Source organism: Muscardinus avellanarius (assembly GCF_963383645.1).
Source record: "Muscardinus avellanarius genome assembly, chromosome: 1".
NCBI classification, from domain to species: Eukaryota; Metazoa; Chordata; class Mammalia; order Rodentia; family Gliridae; genus Muscardinus; species Muscardinus avellanarius.
In genome coordinates this window covers 19,056,933-19,077,735 of record NC_137786.1, presented here as the reverse complement: position 1 = coordinate 19,077,735, position 20,803 = coordinate 19,056,933, and positions in this window count along the sequence as shown.

Here is a 20,803-nt window from a genome sequence, read left to right as displayed (position 1 = left end):
TACAGAAAAAAAAAAAAAAAAGTATCTTTATAATGGAGAAGACTCTAGAATCTCACATCTTTTTATGAATTTGGACATGATTTAAGAAAGTAATAAAAACAGAGTCATAGGTCATTTACATGGCTCATATAGAATATGCTTGTTTAGTGATGTATGATTTAATTTTGGAGAAAATATTATTATTATTATTATTATTATTATTAGAATTTAAATGGAATATAGTTTGAATCTTATCTCTTAATTTATTACTATGAAAAAATATCTAAATGCACCTGTTATTTTCATCTTCATTTTAAGGTTCATCATTCTAGCCTGGCATGGTGCACACATCTGTAATCCCACTTGTAGGATCACAGGATTGAGGATGGCCTCAGAAGTGTAGGAAGACTCTCAGAAGCATAGTGGGACTTTGTTTTAAAATTTACAAAAAAAAGGGCCGGGAGTGTAGATTAGAGTTAGAATGCTCTGGATTCAATCCCAGTAACACAAAAAATATTATAATTCCTTTCTAAACAACTATTTTAATTTATTTAAGATGTTTTTTAAGTAGGATATTTATTTATAGTAAAATTATTTATCAAAATGAACTGCATACATAATTTTTAAGAACTAGTTTGAGTAAACTATATTTAAAAAAATTGTTTAACTTTTTAGGAATTCAGAGAGCTATATATGTGAGATTAGATGATATCCTGCACTTTTTATCATTTACTTGATGTTTTTTTTTAATCATGCACTTTTAACATTAGCAAATATCAGTAGGTAATTATTGGAGTGATAGTAACGAAAATACCAACTTTGAATGTTTAGCTATAGTCCTAGGGTGGGAATGAGAGTGGAGGAGTGGTATAAAATACACTTTTGTAGTTACTTGTAAATCTTCCTGTTTTCTGATAATCAATAATCAATTTGCTTTCCTTTTCTAAATTGATTTTTATATATTGCCCTCCAAAGCAAACAAAAACAAAAAAAAAAAAAAAAAAAAAAAACTCAAAGAAGCAAATAACATCCAAAAGTCTAGGTTAGGTGGAAGAATAGTGTGTTTTCAAATAGTGGGCCCAACAATCTGCTTAAAAATGTTATGCCAGCTAATTCAACCTTTCATCTGAAAATTTAACACTACACGGGCTGTTTCTAGCACCTGTGGCAGATGGTCAGTGGAGGAGAAACTGTCCCAGTCAGCGTATCTTCATTTTTAAATCCCCATGTACAAGGCACAGATGGCAGTGGGAGTGATACTCGGTGCATCAAGGGCTCTGAAAACAGACCTCAGCTGACCTGAGACCAGCTATTAAAGATATTCCTGCCCAGCTTGTAAAAGAGCCAAAGCCTAATCCCTTCCCTGGGATAATCAGGCCACTGATCAAAGAAGAGTGTAAAATCTAAAACTGTACATTGTCAGAGTAAAGAGTTTACATACACAGGATATATTTAAACCTCTGTTCCAACATATAAAAAGTTGTCATGAGTAAGAGGAATAAAAGGCTAATTCTTCTATATATGTTTCTCTCTTTGAACCCTGTTGAAATCTTTACAGGTAACAGGAAAATAAGAGCTCTATCACACTTCTCCAAACTCCCTTATTATAAATGGAGCTCACACAGAGTGGAACTATCCTGTGAGCATATTTTGTCTGCCAACAGTTGTTAGAATTGGCCACTTCTATTTAAAATCAAGTCTTTGATTTTTAAATGCGTTTCTGGTAACTATCTTATTCTGCATAAAACGCTCGTTGGCCAGCCCTGACCACATTAGAGATGTATGCCATCTCTAGGGTACCACAATGCCAGACTGTTGCTATTGTCTTACACCTGGGCTGCATCACTCATGGATGTCATTTGCCTGGACTCCAGTCACATCTGAAACGCAGGATTTTGAGAATTTAATGTGCATCAGGTCACCTGGAGTGCTTTGTAAAACAGATTGCTCTACCAGATCCTGTTTCTGAATAAGCAGCACCATGGGGCTCAAATATTTGTGTTTCTAAAAAGTTTCTGGCTGATGCTGCTGATGCTGGTTCTGAAACCATACTTGGAAAACTATTTCTCTAGAATTGAATGCAATCAGTATTTCTTGTATGTTCTTAACCGAATATTATGTTTTGTGGACAAATGAGAAGAAACAGTTCTCTGAAGCAACTTTACCTCCACTAGAAAGGGTTCTGACTTTCATTGGTTAAGAATGCCCAAACAGAATGCCACTGTTATGGTGAGATATAGATTGTCCCCTGAACAGCTCATTCATTAATGCTCAAATTTGATGTATTTAAATTATAAGAGTTGCAATCTCTTCAGTGTGTAAATCCATTGTGATGGGTTTACTGGACAGTAACCTAGACAGGTGAGGTAAAGCTAAAGAAGATGGGTCCCTGGGGATGGTGAATAACAGTTCTTTTAACTCATAGAATAAATCTGTGCATGCATTTGTGTGTGTTATTGGGATTAAACTTAAAATCTCACACATGCTGTGGAAATGTTTTAACACTGATTTATATTCCCAAGACCTTTTTAAAAATTTTATTTGAAACAGGGTCTTTTTAAATTGCTCAGACTGGCTCAAACTTTCTATTCTCTTTTCTCAACCTCCCAATTAGATGGAATTACAGGTGCATGCACTTTATGTGGCTAAAAGTTGTAAATCTTAATAAAAAAATTCATATTACAACTCCCCTTTAACCACCATACTACACACAGATTACAATCTCACAAAAATTAATATTTTTTTTCTATTTAGAAAGCATATTTAAGAAGTATTTAAAGGTTTTTATTATATTTTAACCCAAAACATACACAAGCAATATTGTTTTGGAAAAAACACAATTAATTAAAAATAGTTTAAAAGTCTATGTATTTAGAAGGAAAAAGGAATCATCTCATCCATCCAGTTAAGAAATATGTTAAAGCCAGGTATACTGATGCTCTTCTGTAATATTAGTACTGTGAAGGCTAAGACAGGAGGGTCAGATGTTCAAAGCCAGCCTCAGCAAATTTGTGACGTACTCAACAAATTAGTGAGAGGCTGTTTAAAAAATTAAAAATAAAATAGGAATGGTGGTATAACTCAGAAGCAGAATTCCTCTTGGTTTAATTCAAAGTATCAAATAAAGAAATTAAATATGTTAAAATGATACTTGATGATTAGAATAGTACATTTGTATAGCTATGAATTGTGATAAATAATTTGACCAAAATAATTTACCAAAGTATGTAAAAAATGTTAAGTAGTGAATATGTTCTTCAATTACTTTTGTAAGAGTGTGTTTCAAAAATTTTCTACAATATCCATAGATGATTATTACTTTTTTGGTGATTGATATTATGCACCTCTTACATAATGTTCATAAAATGGTAGAAACCTATGGAAAGTAATTTTATTAAAATTTTAAATAATATCTGGAAATTGTAAGAACCATGTTTAAGTTACAGTGAAAGTAAAATTATTCTTAAGGAATAAAAATCTGCATAGAAAAATGCAAAGCTATTAGCTGTGGCTGTTTATTAAAGAAAATATTCATAATAATTTGCATTTATAACGTTCCCATAATTATCAAAAGAAAATAAACTTAACAAAGGCTATTATAGAATAAGAAAAGTCTTTTCTCCTGCTATTAAATTTTGTTTTCTATTTCAACTAATTGGTCCTAAAAAAATAATGCAAAACAACCTCATTATACATCAGTAAAACATGAGGGTTCCTGCTTGCTTTTTGCTTTTTCTGTTTAATGAAAGTAACTATTGATGAAGAATTGTGAAGCTAACATTACAGTGAGATGAAGTACACTTAATGTAGTATTTATTGGTAGGGTTTTTTCCTAAATATTCATTGGTGCATTATAATATTTTCTCATAATGTACTTTATAGAGATGGTGACACACATGCACACCACACTTGGTGAATTTTCTTCCAGATCCCTTTCCATTTCCCCACCTTCCCCATACAGAGTAGTTCTTTGGAAAAATGCATGAGTAGTATAGTATAAAGTAGTGGTGACAGTAGACATTAATGTCTTATTCCTGATTTTAAAGAAAATTCCTGGAATTTTTCCACTTTCAATAAAATGTTGGCTTTGGATCTAGTGTACATTGCCTTATGATGTAAGGTAAATTCTTTCTTGGATGGGTGTTAGATTTTTTCAGATGCTTTTTCATAATCTATTGAGAGGGTCATGTGATTTTTGTCCTTAAATATATATATATATATATATATATATATATATATATATATATATATATATAATTTTTCTTTTGGTGGTACTGGGAGTGGAAACCAGAGGCTTTCTACCTCAGCGCTATGCTCCCAGACCTATTTTCTATTTTATTTGGAAACAGAGTCTCACTAAGTTGCTGAGAGCCTCACTCAGTAGCTGAGGCTGGCTTCAAACCTGTGCGATCCTCCTGTCTCAGCCTCCCAAGCCGGGAATTACAAGAGTGGTCCTTAATTTTATTTATGTGGTGAATAACATGCATTGATTTGTTTATGTTGAACCAGGCTTGACTCCCTGAAATTAAACCAAATTGGTGATAGTCTACAATTTTCTTGATATCATTTTGAAGTGCATCACTAGTAATTTGTTTAGAATTGTTTATCTATGTTTATAAAATAATTGGGTCTATAATTTTCTTTTCTTGAAGGATCTTTATTCAGTTTTTGTATTAAGATGATACTTGTTTCATAGAAAAGTTTGGAAGGATTTTTATCCCTTTTGTTTTTATGGAATAACTTCTGAAATATTGGGTTTAGTTTACCTGTAAAGGTTTTGTAAAATTCAGCTGGAAATCTATCTGTACTTGGGTTTTTCTTTGATGAAAAACTTCTATTGCTGTTTATATCTCTTTGCTTGCTATTGATCAATTTAGGTTTTTCTATACCCTTTTGGCTCAATTTAGGTAGGTAGTATGTAACTAAAATGTGTCAATTTATTCTATATTTTTCAATTCATTGAAGTATAAATTTTCAAAATAGTATCTGATGATCATCTGTGTATCTCCAATGTTTGTGGTGGTGTCTCCTTTTTTAATTATGATAATAATAATTTAGGTAAATTATTTCTTTGTTTTGGTTAGGGTGGCTAAAATTTATCAACTTTGTTATTCTTTTAAAGAACCAACTCTACCCTTTGTACTGTCAATCTTTTGTATTTTTTGTTGTTTTTATTTAAAACTTTTTCTCTAATTTTAGTTATCCCCTGCCTTCTACTAGCTTTGGAGTTAGTCTATTACTGTTTTTTTTTAAAGACTTTGAGGTGTGTCATTTTGTTGTTTATGTGGTGACTTACTATTATTCTTATGTGTAATTACTGCTTTAAATTTTCTTCTTAAAGCCACCTGCAAAGTTTCCCATAGATTTTTACATATTGTGTCTCTGTTTTTGTTTAATGATAGGATTATTTTATTTCATTCTTTATGTCTTCTATGATACAGTCCTCATTCAAAAGTATATCATTCATTTGCCCTATATTTATGTAATTTTTTTTGATCTTCCTATTACTGATTTCCAGTTTCATTTCAGTATTATCTAAAAAGATGCAAGAGATTATATTGCATTTTTTTTTTTTTTTTGGTGGTACTGGGGTTCCTGGAAGCCCTTCTACCTCCGGGCTAGACTCCCATACCTATTTTATATTTTTGAAACAGGTCTCTTAAGCCAGCATGGCTGGCTTTGAGCCAGTGTGATCCTCCTGTCCCTGCCTCCCAAGAGCGGGGATTATAAGCGTGCACCACTATGCCCGGCTATATTGCATTTTTGAATTTATGGTATTTGTTTTGTGGCCCAGAATGTGATCTCTTTTGGATAAGGTTGCATGAGTAGCAGAGAAGAATGTATAGTCAGTAGTTGTTTGTTGGAATATTCCTTATGTGTCATTCAGTTTATAGTGTTCTTTCTCTCTGAAGAGCATGAACTCATTTTTTTCCTGGAAGATAGATGTAGTGGTATGACTAGTGTGTTGAATTCTTCTAAAAGGATTGGATTTAGATCTATTTGAGATTTAATATTTCAAAGAGTTTTTAAATAAAAATGGATGTATACCGGGCGTGGTGGTGCATGCTTGTAATCCCCGTGCTTGGGAGGCAGAGACAGGAGGATCGTGCAGGTTCAAAACCAGCCGCGCTTTTTTTTCAAAATGGCGACTGAGGAACACAGCACTTCTCAGTAGCTGAAGCAAATAAAGTTCAAATACTTAGAAAGCAGTGTCTTAATCAACAAAATAAATACATACCAGGAACCAAAACACATCCAGGTACCTCGGCGGAACCCTGAACTTGAAGAAGAAGAACAAAGATCGGACACCGGACCTGCTGCAGATACAATCGGAATGCCGATCAGAACGCCGATTGGCGGTCTGCTTTCGCGGCTGCCCGCGGAGCTGCCTGCCCGATATTACCGCGGCAAGATAATCCGGGACTGAAAATGGACTTAGGACATCATCTTAAGCAGCGAGCAGCACCCACGTCAGAATTCTGTGTGTTCACCAGAGACCGGATCACAACTGCACAGAGACTCCCACGGATTCCTGCACAAAGTCAGGTACCTGAGGGCACCCTGGTAAGTAGGGGTCCTAGCGTGTGCGCAGCCCCAACCCCCCAGCACGGGCCCAAGCCTCAGAACCAAGCACCCTCCTCACGCACCTTGTCTGCGCCCCGGTCCCCTGCTAGTAGTCAGTGCCTGTGCCACTGCCACCCCTAAATTGGAGCCTGCATGTGTGTCTAGCCCCCGCCACCTTGCCAGAGCCTGCCTTCCAGGCTGTGAAAGCCCTGTGTGACCCAGAAATCTCCTTGGGGCACCCCCAGCTTCTACATCCCGCGGGAGGCAGAGACCATTGCTGGTCACCGCGAACTGGATCCTTGAGCACCTATCCTGCATCCCTGGCCCACCGCTGGGTGTTCCCACCCTCCTGGTAGCCAGATGCTTAGTTCTAAGCGAGAATACAGCTCAATACACCTTGGAAGAGCATACCAGCAACAATAGACAGCTGCATCCACTCACACTTGGGTCCAGTAATAGCAGCGAACCCAGCCTGCACTCTCGGAATAGGCAGAGCTCTGGCAGTAAGTGTGGGCATCCAGGAACCAGCATCCATTTGCCCAGGGTACATCTTGGGACCACACCGGCTAGCCCAGCTGGAATTTCCAGAGACTCAGGAAAATCCATCGTGCCACAATATCTGCACAGGACCTCAGGGGGAGGTTCCAATTATACTTTGGTCATTCTCCACCCCTGCTGTAGGGAAGCACAGGCTAGAGTCTATGGTGGTGAGTGCAGAGGTGCTGACCACAGGTTAGAATTTCGTAGAACCTGTGAATTGTACAGAATCAAATAACAGTGAAACCAGACATCCGGACACATAAACCTAAAGCAGCTAAAGGAGAGACCCCTATTTACAAACCTTCCCACACTAACCTACATACTTTTCTCCCCCAAAACTTTTCCCCATAGTATACCTCCTGGTTTAATACTCAAAGTATTTCTTATATCCATAATTACTCTACTAACGACAAGAGTCCTAGTAGTTAACTCTCTCTCATTCCTAGCAAGATATTACCTTATCATACTTAAAGTCTTTCTCAACCTAAACATATCCTCTACCTAATCTGACTCCTTTACCAATCACCCGAGCTCCTCACACATCACCCGCCCTCAACACTGGAAAGGCTCTGCTGACTAGCCGATACCCCTAAACACCTAATATTAAGATTTGACTAAGCATAATACTCACGAACGATGGGTAGAAATCAGAAAAACAGGACAGAGAATGCTATAAATATGAGAACCAGGAATTATGAATAGACAACAGAAATCACGAATACTGACCTACTAGAAATGCAAGAAGGGAAGTTCAGAATCTTGATGTTCAATATGATGAATGGATTTAAAACAAGTATAGAGGAGGTTAAAGGTGAATTAGAAACACTAAAAAAGAATCAGAAAGAGGTCTGGAATGAAATGAAAGAGGCAATAAGTGAAATGAAGACAGCAATAGAAAGAAATTCTGGAAGATTAGATGAAATGGAAAACAGAATATCAATATTAGAAGACAGTACATCCCAAACCGAAAACACAGTCAGCAATATACAGAAATCTTTACAGCAACAAAACCTAAACATCCAGTAATTATGGGATAATATGGAGCGTCCTAATTTACAGATAATAGGCATTGAGGAAGGGATAGAGGTGCAGACCAAGGGCATCTGTAATATCTTCAAGGAAATAATCTCAGAGAATTTTCCAAATATGGAAAGAGACTTGAATCTTCAAGTCCAGGAGGCATACAGAACTCCACTGAGACAAGAACAAAGAAAGACCACTCCACGCCACATAATAACCAAAATGACCAATATAGAGGCCAAGGAAGGAATCTTAAAAGCAGTGAGAACAAAAGGATGGGTGACATATAGAGGCAAAACAATAAGAATCACCCCAGACTATACAACCCAGGTCAGGAATGCTAGGAGAGACTGGTACGACGTGATTCAGACCCTGGAAGAACATAACTTCCAGCCCAAATTAATCTATCCAGCAAAACTACTATTCAAGATCAATGGGGAAACCAAAGTCTTTCAGGATAAACAGAATCTCAAAAAATTCATGAATTCAAAGCCAACACTAGAGAAAATTCTTAAAGAAATAAACCATAAGGAAGAAAAAAGAAGCAGACTTCAGAATCAGAGAAGAGAGGAAGTTAATAAGTGGGCCATTTAAGTAAAGAAGAAAGATCACACCACCCAAGAGTAGACAGAACACAAAATGGCAGAAAACAAAAATCATATTTCAATAATATCTCTTAATGTCAAAGGACTTAACTCACCAATCAAAAGACATAGACTGGCAATGTGGATTAGGAAACATAATCCAAATATATGCTGTCTGCAAGAAACTCACCTCACAGCCAAAGACATTCACAGGCTGAACGTGAAAGGATGGAAAAAGATATACCATGCCACCAGTGACCAAAAAAGAGCAGGGGTAGCAACCCTGATATCCAACAAAACAGACTTTAAACTAAAACACATCAAAAGAGACAAATCAGGGCACTTCCTTTTATTAAAAGGAAAAATACAACAAGAAGATATAATGATAGTAAATATTTATGTCCCAAATATGGGTGCAACCACATTTGTAAAACAAACCCTTCTGGACCAAGTAGACCCAAATACAATAATTCTGGGAGACTTTAATAAGCCTCTCACACCACTGGATCAATCTTCAAGGCAAAAGATGAGTAAAGATGCTTTAGAACTAAAGGAAACCATAAACCAAATGGACCTAATAGACGTTTTCAGAGTATTTCAACCAAGAACTACAGAATACACTTTCTTCTCAGCAGCCCATGGAACCTTCTCCAAAATAGATCACATCCTGGGACACAAAGAAAATACCAGCAAATTCAAAAAATGTAATATAATCCCATGCATCTTTTCAGACCACAACAGATTAAAAGTAGAAATCAACAACAGGAAACTCGAAAGAAAGTATTCAAATTCATGGAGAATGAATGATACACTATTGAATGATGAATGGGTAAGAGCAGAAATTAGGGAAGAAATAAATTTATGGAAATGAATGAAAACAGAAACACAACCTACCAAAATCTATGGGACACTTTGAAGACAGTATTAACAGGAAAAGTTATTGCTTTGAGTGCCCACATAAGGACAGATAATCACCAAGTAAAGAACCTAATGATATAACTGAAGGACCTAGAAGGTCTGTAACTGTCTATTCCCAAAGCCATCAGAAGGCTAGGAATCATTAAAGTTAGAGCAGAAATAAATGAAATAGAGAACAAAAAAAAAAATTCAAAGAATCGATAAAACAAAAAGTTGGTTCTTTGAAAAGATTAATAGAATTGATAAACCCCTGGCCAACCTAACCAAAAGAAAAAGAGAATAAACTCAAATTATCAAATTTAGAAATGAAAAAGGAGATATCCCCACAGATAGTGAAGAAATTCAACAGATTATCAGAAATTACTTTAAAAATTTATACTCCAATAGACTTGAAAACCTGGAAGAAATTGATAGATTTCTAGGCACAGTTAACCTAACTACACTCAGCCAAGAGGACATAGCAAGCCTAAACCAACCAATAGCAACCAAAGAAATAGAAATGGCAATAAAATTTTTTCCACCAAAGAAAAGCCAAGGCCCAGATGGGTTTACAGCTGAATTCTACAAAACCTTCAGTGAACAACTAATACCAATACTTCATAACTTGTTCTGGGAAATTGAAAGAGATGGAACTCTCCCAAATTCCTTTATGAGGCCAGTATCACATTAATCCCCAAACCAAATAAGATACCTCAAGAAAGGAAAACTATAGACCAATATCCTTAATGAACATAGATGCAAAAATTCTAAACAAAATACTAGCTATACGCATTCAAAACTATATCAAGAGAATAATACATCATGACCAAGTCGGTTTCATCCCAGAAAAACAAGGCTGGTTCAACATACGCAAATCAATACATGGTATTCACCACATAAATAGAACCAAAAACAAAAACCACATTATCATAGCAGTAGATGGTGAAAAAGCATTTGACAAAATCCAACACCCATTTATGTTAAAAAAACACTGCAAAAAATTGGGATAGAAGGAAAGTACTTCAACATCATCAAGGCAATATACTGCAAACCCAAAGCCAACATTATATTGAATGGGGAAAAACTGCAAGAATTTCTGCTACAGTCAGGAACAAGACAAGGATACCCACTATCACTACTCCTTTTCAATATAGACCTTGAGACTCTTACTGCAGCGATTAGACAAGAGAAGGAAATCAAAGGAATTCACATAGGAAGAGAGGAATTAAAATTATCCTTATTCGCAGATGACATGATCCTTTATCTGAAAGACCCAAAGAACTCAACCAAAAGACTTTTGGAGCTGATTGACAAATTCAGCAAAGTCGCAGGTTACTAAATCAACCTAAAGAAATCAGTGGCCTTTCTCTATGCCAACAACAAATCCACAATGAAAGAAACAAAAACAACAATTCCATTCACTATAACCTCAAAACCAATAAAATACCTAGGAATAAACCTAACCCAAGATGTAAAAGACCTCTATAACAAAAACTATAAAACATTAAAGAAAGAAGTTGAAGAAGACCTTGGAAGATGGAAAGATCTCCCGTGCTCATGGATAGGCAGAATAAATATCATCAAAATGGCCATTCTGCCAAAACTGATCTATAGGTTTAATGCAATTCCCATTAAAATACCAGTGACATTTTTCAGAGACCTAGAAAAATCAATCATGAACTTCATATGGTGAAAGAAAAGACCTAGAATAGCCAAAGCAATTCTCAATAACAAGAAACACGCAGGAGGCATTACAATCCCAGACTTCAAACTATACTATAGAGCAATAGTAGTAAAAATAGCATGGTACTGTCACAAAAACAGATATACTGACCAGTGGATTAGAATAGAAGATACAGAAACAAACCCACACATCTTTAGTCAATTAATCTTTGACAAAGGGGCCAAACACATACGCTGGAGAAAAGACAGCCTTTTCAACAAGTGGTGCTGGGAGAACTGGCTAACCATTTGTAAAAAGATGAATCTAAACCCCTATATCTCACCTAACACAGGAATCAACTCAAGATGGATCAAAGACTTAGAAATTAGACCTGAGACTGTGAAGTTAATAGAGGAGAGCATAGGTTCAACACTACAACATATTGGCACAGGCAGTAACTTTCTCAACAAAACCCCCAAAGCTCAGAAAATTAAAGCAAGAATAAACAAGTGGGATAACATCAAACTAAAAAGTTTCTTCTCATCAAAGGAAACTATCAATAACCTAAAGAGTAAGCCTACAGAATGGGAAAGGATCTTTACCAGCCACCATTCTGATAGGGGGCTAATATCCAGAGTATACAAAGAGCTCAAAAGACTCTACACTGGCAAAACAAACAACCCAATCAAGAAATGGGCAAATGAACTAAATAGACACTTCACAAAAGAAGAGATACAAAGGGCTAATAGATACATGAAAAGATGTCCTTCATCACTGGCCATCAGGGAGATGCAAATCAAAACTACACTGAGATTCCATCTAACCCCAGTCAGAGTAGCAAGCATAAAGAAATCAACTAACAACAAATGCTGGTGAGGATGTGGGGAAAGAGGAACTCTTTTACACTGTTGGTGGGAATGCAAACTAGTTCAGCCACTATGGAGATCTGTGTGGAGATTCCTAAGAAAGGTGGGAATAGATCCACCATATGATCCAGCTCCTGGGTATCTTTTCAAAGGGGTTGAATTCAGAGAACTACAGCAACATATGCATACCTATGTTCATAGCAGCACAATTTATAATAGCCAAAATATGGAACCAACCCAGATCACCATCAACAGATGAATGGATAGCAAAACTGTGGGAAATACACACAATGGAATTCTATTCAGCCATAAAGAAGAACAAAATTATATCATTTGCAAGAAGATGGAAAGCCCTGGAGAACATTATGTTAAGTGAGATCAGCCAAGCACAGAAGAAGAAGATACATATGTTTCCTCTAATATGCCCAAACTAGGAAACACAAAGAATACCAGAGGGACTCCAGATATTGAAGGGGAAATACTAGCTAAGTTTGGATGGTAAGATAGGAGAGGAGGAAGGCCGATCTTGATTAATGAGGGTCTACATCTGAACATGTGTAAAATTATGAATAAGACATGGTTAACCTGGACAACCATTGGTGGGAGGGGGGAAGGGAAAATGGGGGTGGGGGGAGAAGGCACCAAATATAGTGTAAATGTATACTATTTATGTTCAATAAAAAAAATTGTTAAAAAAAAAAAACAGCCACGCACTCTGGCTTAGGAATCCCTGTTTTCAAATAAACATTTAAAAATAGGTCTGGGAGTGTAGCCTGGAGGTAGAAGGGCTTCCAGGAACACCAGTGCCACCAAAAACAATAAATAAGTAAAATGGATGTGCCCACATTTAAGGCATAAATGTTAACTATCATTAAATATTCTTGTTGGATTGTTCCTTTTATTAATGAGAGCTGACTTTGTATTTTCTGATAAGTTTAGCTTGAAGTGTAAACTTTTATATATGAGAGTTACTACTCCTGCTTGTTTTCGGTCTCCATTTTTGTGGTATATCATTTCCATCCTTTTATTTTTAATGTATGAATGTATTTAGCTATACAGTAAGTTTTTGGAAGTAGCATATAGTTGGATTATATTATTTATTCCACATTTCTGGTCTATGCCTTTCAAACTAGGGAGTTTAGATCTTTCACATTCAATGTTATTATTGAAAGATGATTTTTTCTATCATTTTTTTAGTTTTTTGTTTGATACTGTAGTAATTCTTCTTTTCTTAGTTGCCCATAAGGTGGAATTTGCCCCTCCTCTGGTTCTCATATTTACTTCTCTTTCCTTCCTTGTGTTTTACTTCATTATTTTATCTTGTGTCAACTTACTAGTCATGAAATCTTTTAATATATGCTTTTCTTGGAAGGATTTTATTTCCCTGTCACTTTTGAAAGGTATCTTTCCTGAACTTAAAAGTCTTGGTTGGGCTTTCTTTTTTTTTTTTTTTCCCCAGGATTTAGAATGTATCATATCAGTCCCTCATAACTTTCATGACTTGAAGTGAGGAGTCGAAAGTGATTCTTATTGTTTTTACTCTAAATTTCACCCATTCCTTTGATATTTATGCATTTATAATTCTTTTCTTGACCTCTGTGAGTCATTTTGATTATTATGTGTCATGGAGAAATTCTTTATTGATCTTGCTTATTCATGTTCTGAATGACTCCTGTACATGAATGTTTAACTCTTTTTCTATTTTAGGTAAATTCTCTGATAGTATTTCTCTAAAGAGACTTCTAACACACTTGATTTGTGCTTCTAGACCTTATTCAATGCCTAGTATCTATAAAATCTGTTCACATTATTTTATATTTCTTCAATGTTATGGTCCTGTTATATTGTTTTTCTATATTGTTATCTATGTGTCAGTTTTGAATGAGTTGTCTTCCAAGAGTGAAACTATGTTTTTTTTTTTTTTATGTGATCTAGTCTGCCAGAGGTGCTTTCTGTTGAGGTCTTTATTTTATTTATTTTCTCCTTCATTTCATTCAAAGTCTCTTTTTGGATTTTACCTAGGGCCTCAATTTTTCTATTCATATGTTCTTTTATTTTCCTGTACACTTTCTCTGATTTCATTTTTGAGGTCTTTGATCATACTGAAAAGCAAATTTCTGAATTCCCCTTCTGGCATTTTTTGTTGCACAGTATTGTGATCTCTCTTTTTATAGAGTTGTAGGAGTTTATTGTTTTCTTGTTGGTCTTCATTTTGATGTCTTCCAAATTTCTGTCATCTTGGCGTCTTCTTCATTTTTTGTGAGCATCTTATGCCTGTTTGTTGTTCCTTTTTAGTAAGGCCTTTATTCAGGTTATATATTTGCCTCAAAAATTTATTTTATGTAATTGTACTTTTAAATCTGTACCATAAATCTCTTTAAAAAGATATCGTTCGGATTAAGTGCAGGCAAACAGGAGTCTCTTTTTGGTTGCAGTCCTAGACTTATCAAGGCCTGATACTATGATGTTTCTTTCAGAGCCTAAAGCTTGCCAGTTGGGATTTGATGCTCCAAGATAACACCACTTCTCTGCTGGTTGTAAACCTATGAGAACCTGCAGAGCGCTAACTTTGGCATCTGCAGCTACTGGGCCTGAGTTCAGGAGGTCCAGAGAATACTGTATTTCTATCTTTTGGCCTGGGTGGCTGAAATTTAATGGCATATGGCCATCATCACTGATCTTCTGGTTGCGATTCCTGTGGAGCTTTTTCAGTCAATAGCATGAGGTCTTGTGATGTACAAACTCTGCTGGTGGAAAGCATGTTGCATTCCCAGCTTATAGCTGCAATCACATACACATTTGCTGGCCTTTGGCCTCTCTGTTTTCAGGGCCCATGCTCTGTCATGGAGGAAGTGTACTATTCTGAGCCTTGGGGATTGGATGTCAAATTTATTTATCCTCAGGTATACTACTTTTTCTCTGGGCACCTGTGCTCACAAGAGACCATGTTGGGCTCTGGCATTGTTTCTCCTGGCACCCAAAATCCATCTGTAATAATTATATGTCTTTCTGAGTGTTCAGCATGGTTGGCTGGGTTATTTCAATTTACAAACACCACTGCAGGTGGTCCTTTGGTAATTGTTCGAGACCCTGCAGGGGTGTGGTGGACTCTTGACCCTAGGTTCTGCCGGCTCTAATGTCACTAGGGACCGTTTGCTAATGCACATTTCCACTATGTACAACTGTAGCAAATGATCCCACCTTGGCAGGAATTATTTGCAAACTCACAGACCTTGAGGATCTGATCATTACCAAGTTAATCTCTGTAGATACACAGGCTTCTGTTATTCAAGAGAATAACAGAATGCTCAGGTCCCTGTCAAAAAGGATTAGTTCAGCTGCAGTCACAAGTATTTGGTGCATAATTTTTCTGGTTGGTCTAGAATATAACAGTAATTTGTGTGTGTGTGTGTGTGTGTGTGTGTGTGTGTGTGTGTGTGTGTGTGGTACTGGGGTTCCTGGAAGCCCTTCTACCTCCGGGCTACACTCCCAGACCTATATTATATTTTTATTTGGAAACAGGGTCTCTTAAGCCAGCGCGGCTGGCTTCTAACCTGAGCGATCCTCCTGTCTCTGCCTCCCAAGCGCCGGGATTACAAGTGTGTGCCACCACGCCCGGCATAACAGTAATCTTGATGAGGCAGGATGCAGACACTAAGGTTCCTGCAAGAAGGTTCTGTCATTTCTTGGTCCAAACAAGTTCCGCCACAGCTGCAGGAGTTCACTGGCAGTTTGCCTGGGCTGTGTAGAGAGACAAATCTTGAAGTCTGGAGAGAAGAACATGATTGCACTGGATGATTTTTTTTTTTTTTTTTTTTTTTTTTGCTATCACTCTCTTGACCAGATTCTGCTTCTTCTGTGCTGCAGTTAGTGGTCCTAGTACCCACAAGCTCTGGTGAAGGCTCACCAATAGCACTGCCTCCCTCCACTCTCCACTCACCAGATGAGATGTGTGGTGTGCTTTCCAGCAATCTGCTCTCTGTACCATGAAGAACACAAATAACCTAATTAAAAAAAAAATGGGCAAGTGAACTAAATAGACACTTCACAAAAGTAACTTGAATGCCAAATCCATGTATGAAAAAAGTTAAACATCATTAGCAACCAGAGAGATGCAAATAAAAGCTACCCTGAGATTTCTCCTAACTCCAACTGGAATGGCAATCATTAAAAACACAAACAGCAAGCCGGGCATGGTGGCGCACGCTTGTAATCCCAGAGCTTGGGAGGCAGAGACAGGAGGATTGCGCAGGTTCAAAGCCATCCTCGCTGGCTTAAGAGACCCTGTTTCCAATGAAAATATAAAATAGGTCTGAGAGTGTAGCCTGGAGATAGAAGGGTTCCATCCCCAGTAACACCAACCAACCAACAAACAAACAAAACCACAATCAACAAGAAATGCCGGTGAGGATGTGGAGAAGTGGAATTTCTAATATATTGTTGGTGGGATTGCAAATTACTGCAACCACATTAAAAAACAGTGTGGAGGATCCTCACAGAATGGAACGAACCTACCATATGTTCTAGCAATATCAGTTTTGGGTGTCTGCCCATAAGCGTGGAAATCAAACTACTGGTCTAAGGCATGTATTTCTATGTTTATAGCCACACAATTCACAATTGCAAAATTATGTACTTGGTCTAATTCCACCACTTACTCATTACCTTTCTTCTGTTGAGTTCTAAGTTTTTCTTTTTTTCTTTTTCCCCTACCAAGAAGCAATTTTTCTTCCTGGTTGAGATCCAACATTCGCAGCAACTTAAATGTTCTGTCTTTCTCTATTCTACCATCTTTTATTTCTCTCACAGGATCTTTTTGTTGTGTGCCACTTTCGTTTCTTCATGTAAAATTTTTGCATCTTTAGATCTGAGATAAAAGAAAATTAGGAATTTGGTCCAACTCCATTTATAAGGTCAAAAAATGGTAGGGCTTAAAGAATATGTAAGAAAAATAGATATAATTATTTAAGTATACATATATGGTGATTCAAACATACATATCCCTAATGAAATTTGATTCTGCAAAACATGTCAAATATTAGAATCATGGTTTTTGTTTGTTTGTAACTGTATGGTACAGGGGATTGAACCCTGGGACATTCTATCTTTGAGCTACATCCCCAGCCCTGTTGAAACAGAGTCTCACTAAGTTTCTGATGCTGGCTACAAACCTGTGTTTCTTCTGTTTCAGCTTCCTAAATACTAGGATTAAAATCATGTACCACCATACCCAGAAGAATTAGGCTTTTGTAAACATTTTTTTCTAATAACTCTGCAAGGTTGTTATTAAGATGCCATGTGGAAAGAGACTAAATTCTGATGGAGTTAAATGGCTTTCTTAATTTATAAAGCTATTTAGCTTTAGACTTGGAATTCAAATATTCTTTAGACACAAAAGCCATAATATGAGAATTGAAGATTATGGTCTAAAGCAACCGAATTTGTGACTAAAGTAGCAGCATATAGCTATAAAGTATATTAAATCCTTAAATGATGGTGGTGGCAACAGAGAAGAAGAGAAATATAAATTACATGAGACACATTGAAATGGTATTCAAGTACCCACCAAATTATTTTTCTGTCAGAAATCCCAATTTCAGCAAATGGAACTGTCATCTGATATTTATTCAATCCAAACAGAAAATTAAACAGATACATAAACCAAAGAATTCTAAAAGTCTTTCCTCATTCTTCTTATTTGCTAGCTTGTATGTTCCAACAGAAAATTTTAACATTCTATCTATGTGAAGGCCAGAGAGAAAGTAGAAAAGAATAAGCTGCTCTTATTATAAGAGTCACAAATATCATTGGCAGAGAGTTACATTACTAAATTTGGATAGTGGGAATTTATACACCATTGCATTGTGTTAAAAAAGAGATATAATATTACAGCTTAAGTGCACTCAAAGATCACAACCAATTCTGCCCAAGTAATACCAAAACACCCTAAAATATAAATATACCTATTTTTATATAAAATATATTTAGAAGTTATTCTTTACTTTTGTGTGTGCCTTATAGATCATGTAGTGCATACTTCCAAGTTCAGGCTTTTAAAGCTTGGCCTTTTCCAGTATATTTTGTTATGTTCAACATGTTTTTGATGTTTGAATCTTTCGATAATTTTAAGGATCGTACACTTTCTGCACTGTCTTTTGCAAATTTTTTTTTTTTTTTTTTTTTTTTTTTTGTGGTACTGGGGTTCCTGGAAGCCCGTCTATCTCCGGACTACACTCCCAGACCTATTTTTTTTATTTTTGGAAACAGGGTCTCCTAAGCCAGCACGTCTGGCTTCGAACCTGCGCGATCCTCCTGTCTCTGCCTCCCAAGCGCGGGGATTACAAGCATGCGCCACCACGCCCGGCCCAATCTTTTGCAAATTTTTATAAGACTTACTTGTTTTATTAATGTAGGAAAGATCATGGCTATTATAAACAAAGTACCCACAAATCACAAATAAGAGATTGACTCCAAGGGGTGGATGGTGTAGTTATGTATGCAATGTGTTTTATAGGCTATACCTGAACTTTTGTACAGCAAACTGACTTTATCACACTCATTTTTTCTTTCTTTATCACACTTATTAAAGTGGAATAGTAGCTACCTTTACTAGCATGCAAAACAGTAATTTGGAAGAGGAAGTTATTGCAAATTGACACAGTGGAATTCTGTCTCAAATTATGCCCCCAGCCCATTTCATATTTTTACTTTGAAATAGAGTTTTGATAAGTTGCTGAGGGTTTTTCTAAAGTGTGGAGGGTCTTGTTAGGTTGCTGAGACCGGCCTCAAATCTGTGATCTTTCTGCCTCAGCTTCCCAACTACTGAAATTACAGGCATACACCACCATGCTAGCAATTATTTTTTTTATACTGATGATTAAATTCAGGGGCATTCTACCTCTGATCAATGCCTCCAGCACTATTTTATTTTTTATTTTGAAAATTTTTACTAAGTAGCAAAGTACCTCACTAAGTAGCTGAAGCTGGCAACAATCCTGTGATTTTCCTGTCTCAACCTCCCAAATACTGGGATTATAAGAATGTGCCACCACATTCAGCTGACCCTGTTTTTAAATACAGTTTGATGGAGGTTTGGGGAATCATTGAAGTGATGTGGAGAGAAATCTAGATATCAGTCCATAATAATCTACAAATGGAAATGTTTAAGAGTATGTTTTTTTTTTAAAGTAAAGTATCAGATGTTTTTTCTAGTATTAGGGGCTAGAGAGAAACTAGGTCATAGGAAGAACTCTAGATAAAGAAGAAAAAAACTTAAAAGAGAAAATAAGGTGACCTGAGGGTGATGGAAAGGTGGAAGACGAAAATTTCCTAATACACATTATGTACATTCACAAACATATCAAAGTCAATAATTATGCCAAACATGAGGTGGGAATTGGGAAAGGGCTAAGTAAGTGATGTGTGCATATATACCATCTTGTACCCCATGAAGACATATGACGATAATGCACCAATACAAATAAAAAATATTATGTTTTCAATAGACATTTAAAATGTTGCACCACAATTATTTCCACTTTCTCAATAAAAAAATTTAGAAGGTCAGAGATATGGGTCATCAGTACCTTTAAACATTTTACACTGTCTTCAATTCCATTTCCAATCAGAAAGAATACAACATCCTTCAAACTGGTCTCTATAATTCTTAATATATATACCCTTGCCTTCTCAGTTAAGTACTGTCAAAAGATATTTAAATCTTGAATATCCAACATGATCTAATTCCTCATTGCCTTTTTTGCAGCTTAACGCACTGTTGCCCACTCAACTTCTGTTGCATTTATTCATTTAGTCATTAATTGATTCTGTCTTTGTCTTTACAGATTCCTTGCCATCCAGTAGAAGCACCATTTTTTTTAACATTCATGCAGATTCCTTCTCCTAATTCAGTCATCAAAATGGCTACTTTTGATCATGTTTATGGATTTGCAATTTTAATTGCTTTTTTTTTCTCTCTCCCACATTAAAGTGAGTGCCACTGGTATATTGACTTATACTTGGTATGAATATTGTGGAATGACTACCACAAAATAGGTAGTCAATAAATATTTAATGAATGTGTCAGGCACCATGGCATATGCCTATAATACCCCATTGGGGCTTTGAGACAGTAGGCCTGCAGTTTTCAGGCCAGCTTTAACAACTTAGTGAGAACCTCATCAACTTAGTAAGATCCTGTCTTCAAACTAAAAAATACAAATTGCTAGGGATGTAACTCAGAAATAGAACACCCCACATTCAAATTTCAGTACCCAAAATTAAGGTCAATAAATGAATAAAGAGAATAAAAGAATGGAAAAAAATCTTCATTTAGCAATTAAAGTCAAAAACACTTGTTTGTTCATTTGATATAGTGGATAAGAAAGTACCTTTAAAAATTAAAATCCAGTGAAATATTGGTCATTACAAAGGTTCATAAGGAAACATGACAAACTAAAAATTAGTAGTATTTGTATTGGGTTTCCTCTTCCTCCTCCTCCTCTTACTCTTCCTCCTCCTCCTTCTCTTCCTCCTCTTCCTCTTCCTCCTCCTCCTCCTTCTCTTCCTTCTCTTCCTCTTCCTCCTCCTCTTCCTCCTCCTCCTCTTCCTCCTCCTCCTTCTCTACTTCCTTTTCTTCCTCTTTCTCCCCTTCTTCCTTCTCCACTTCCTCTTCTTCTTCCTCCTCTTTC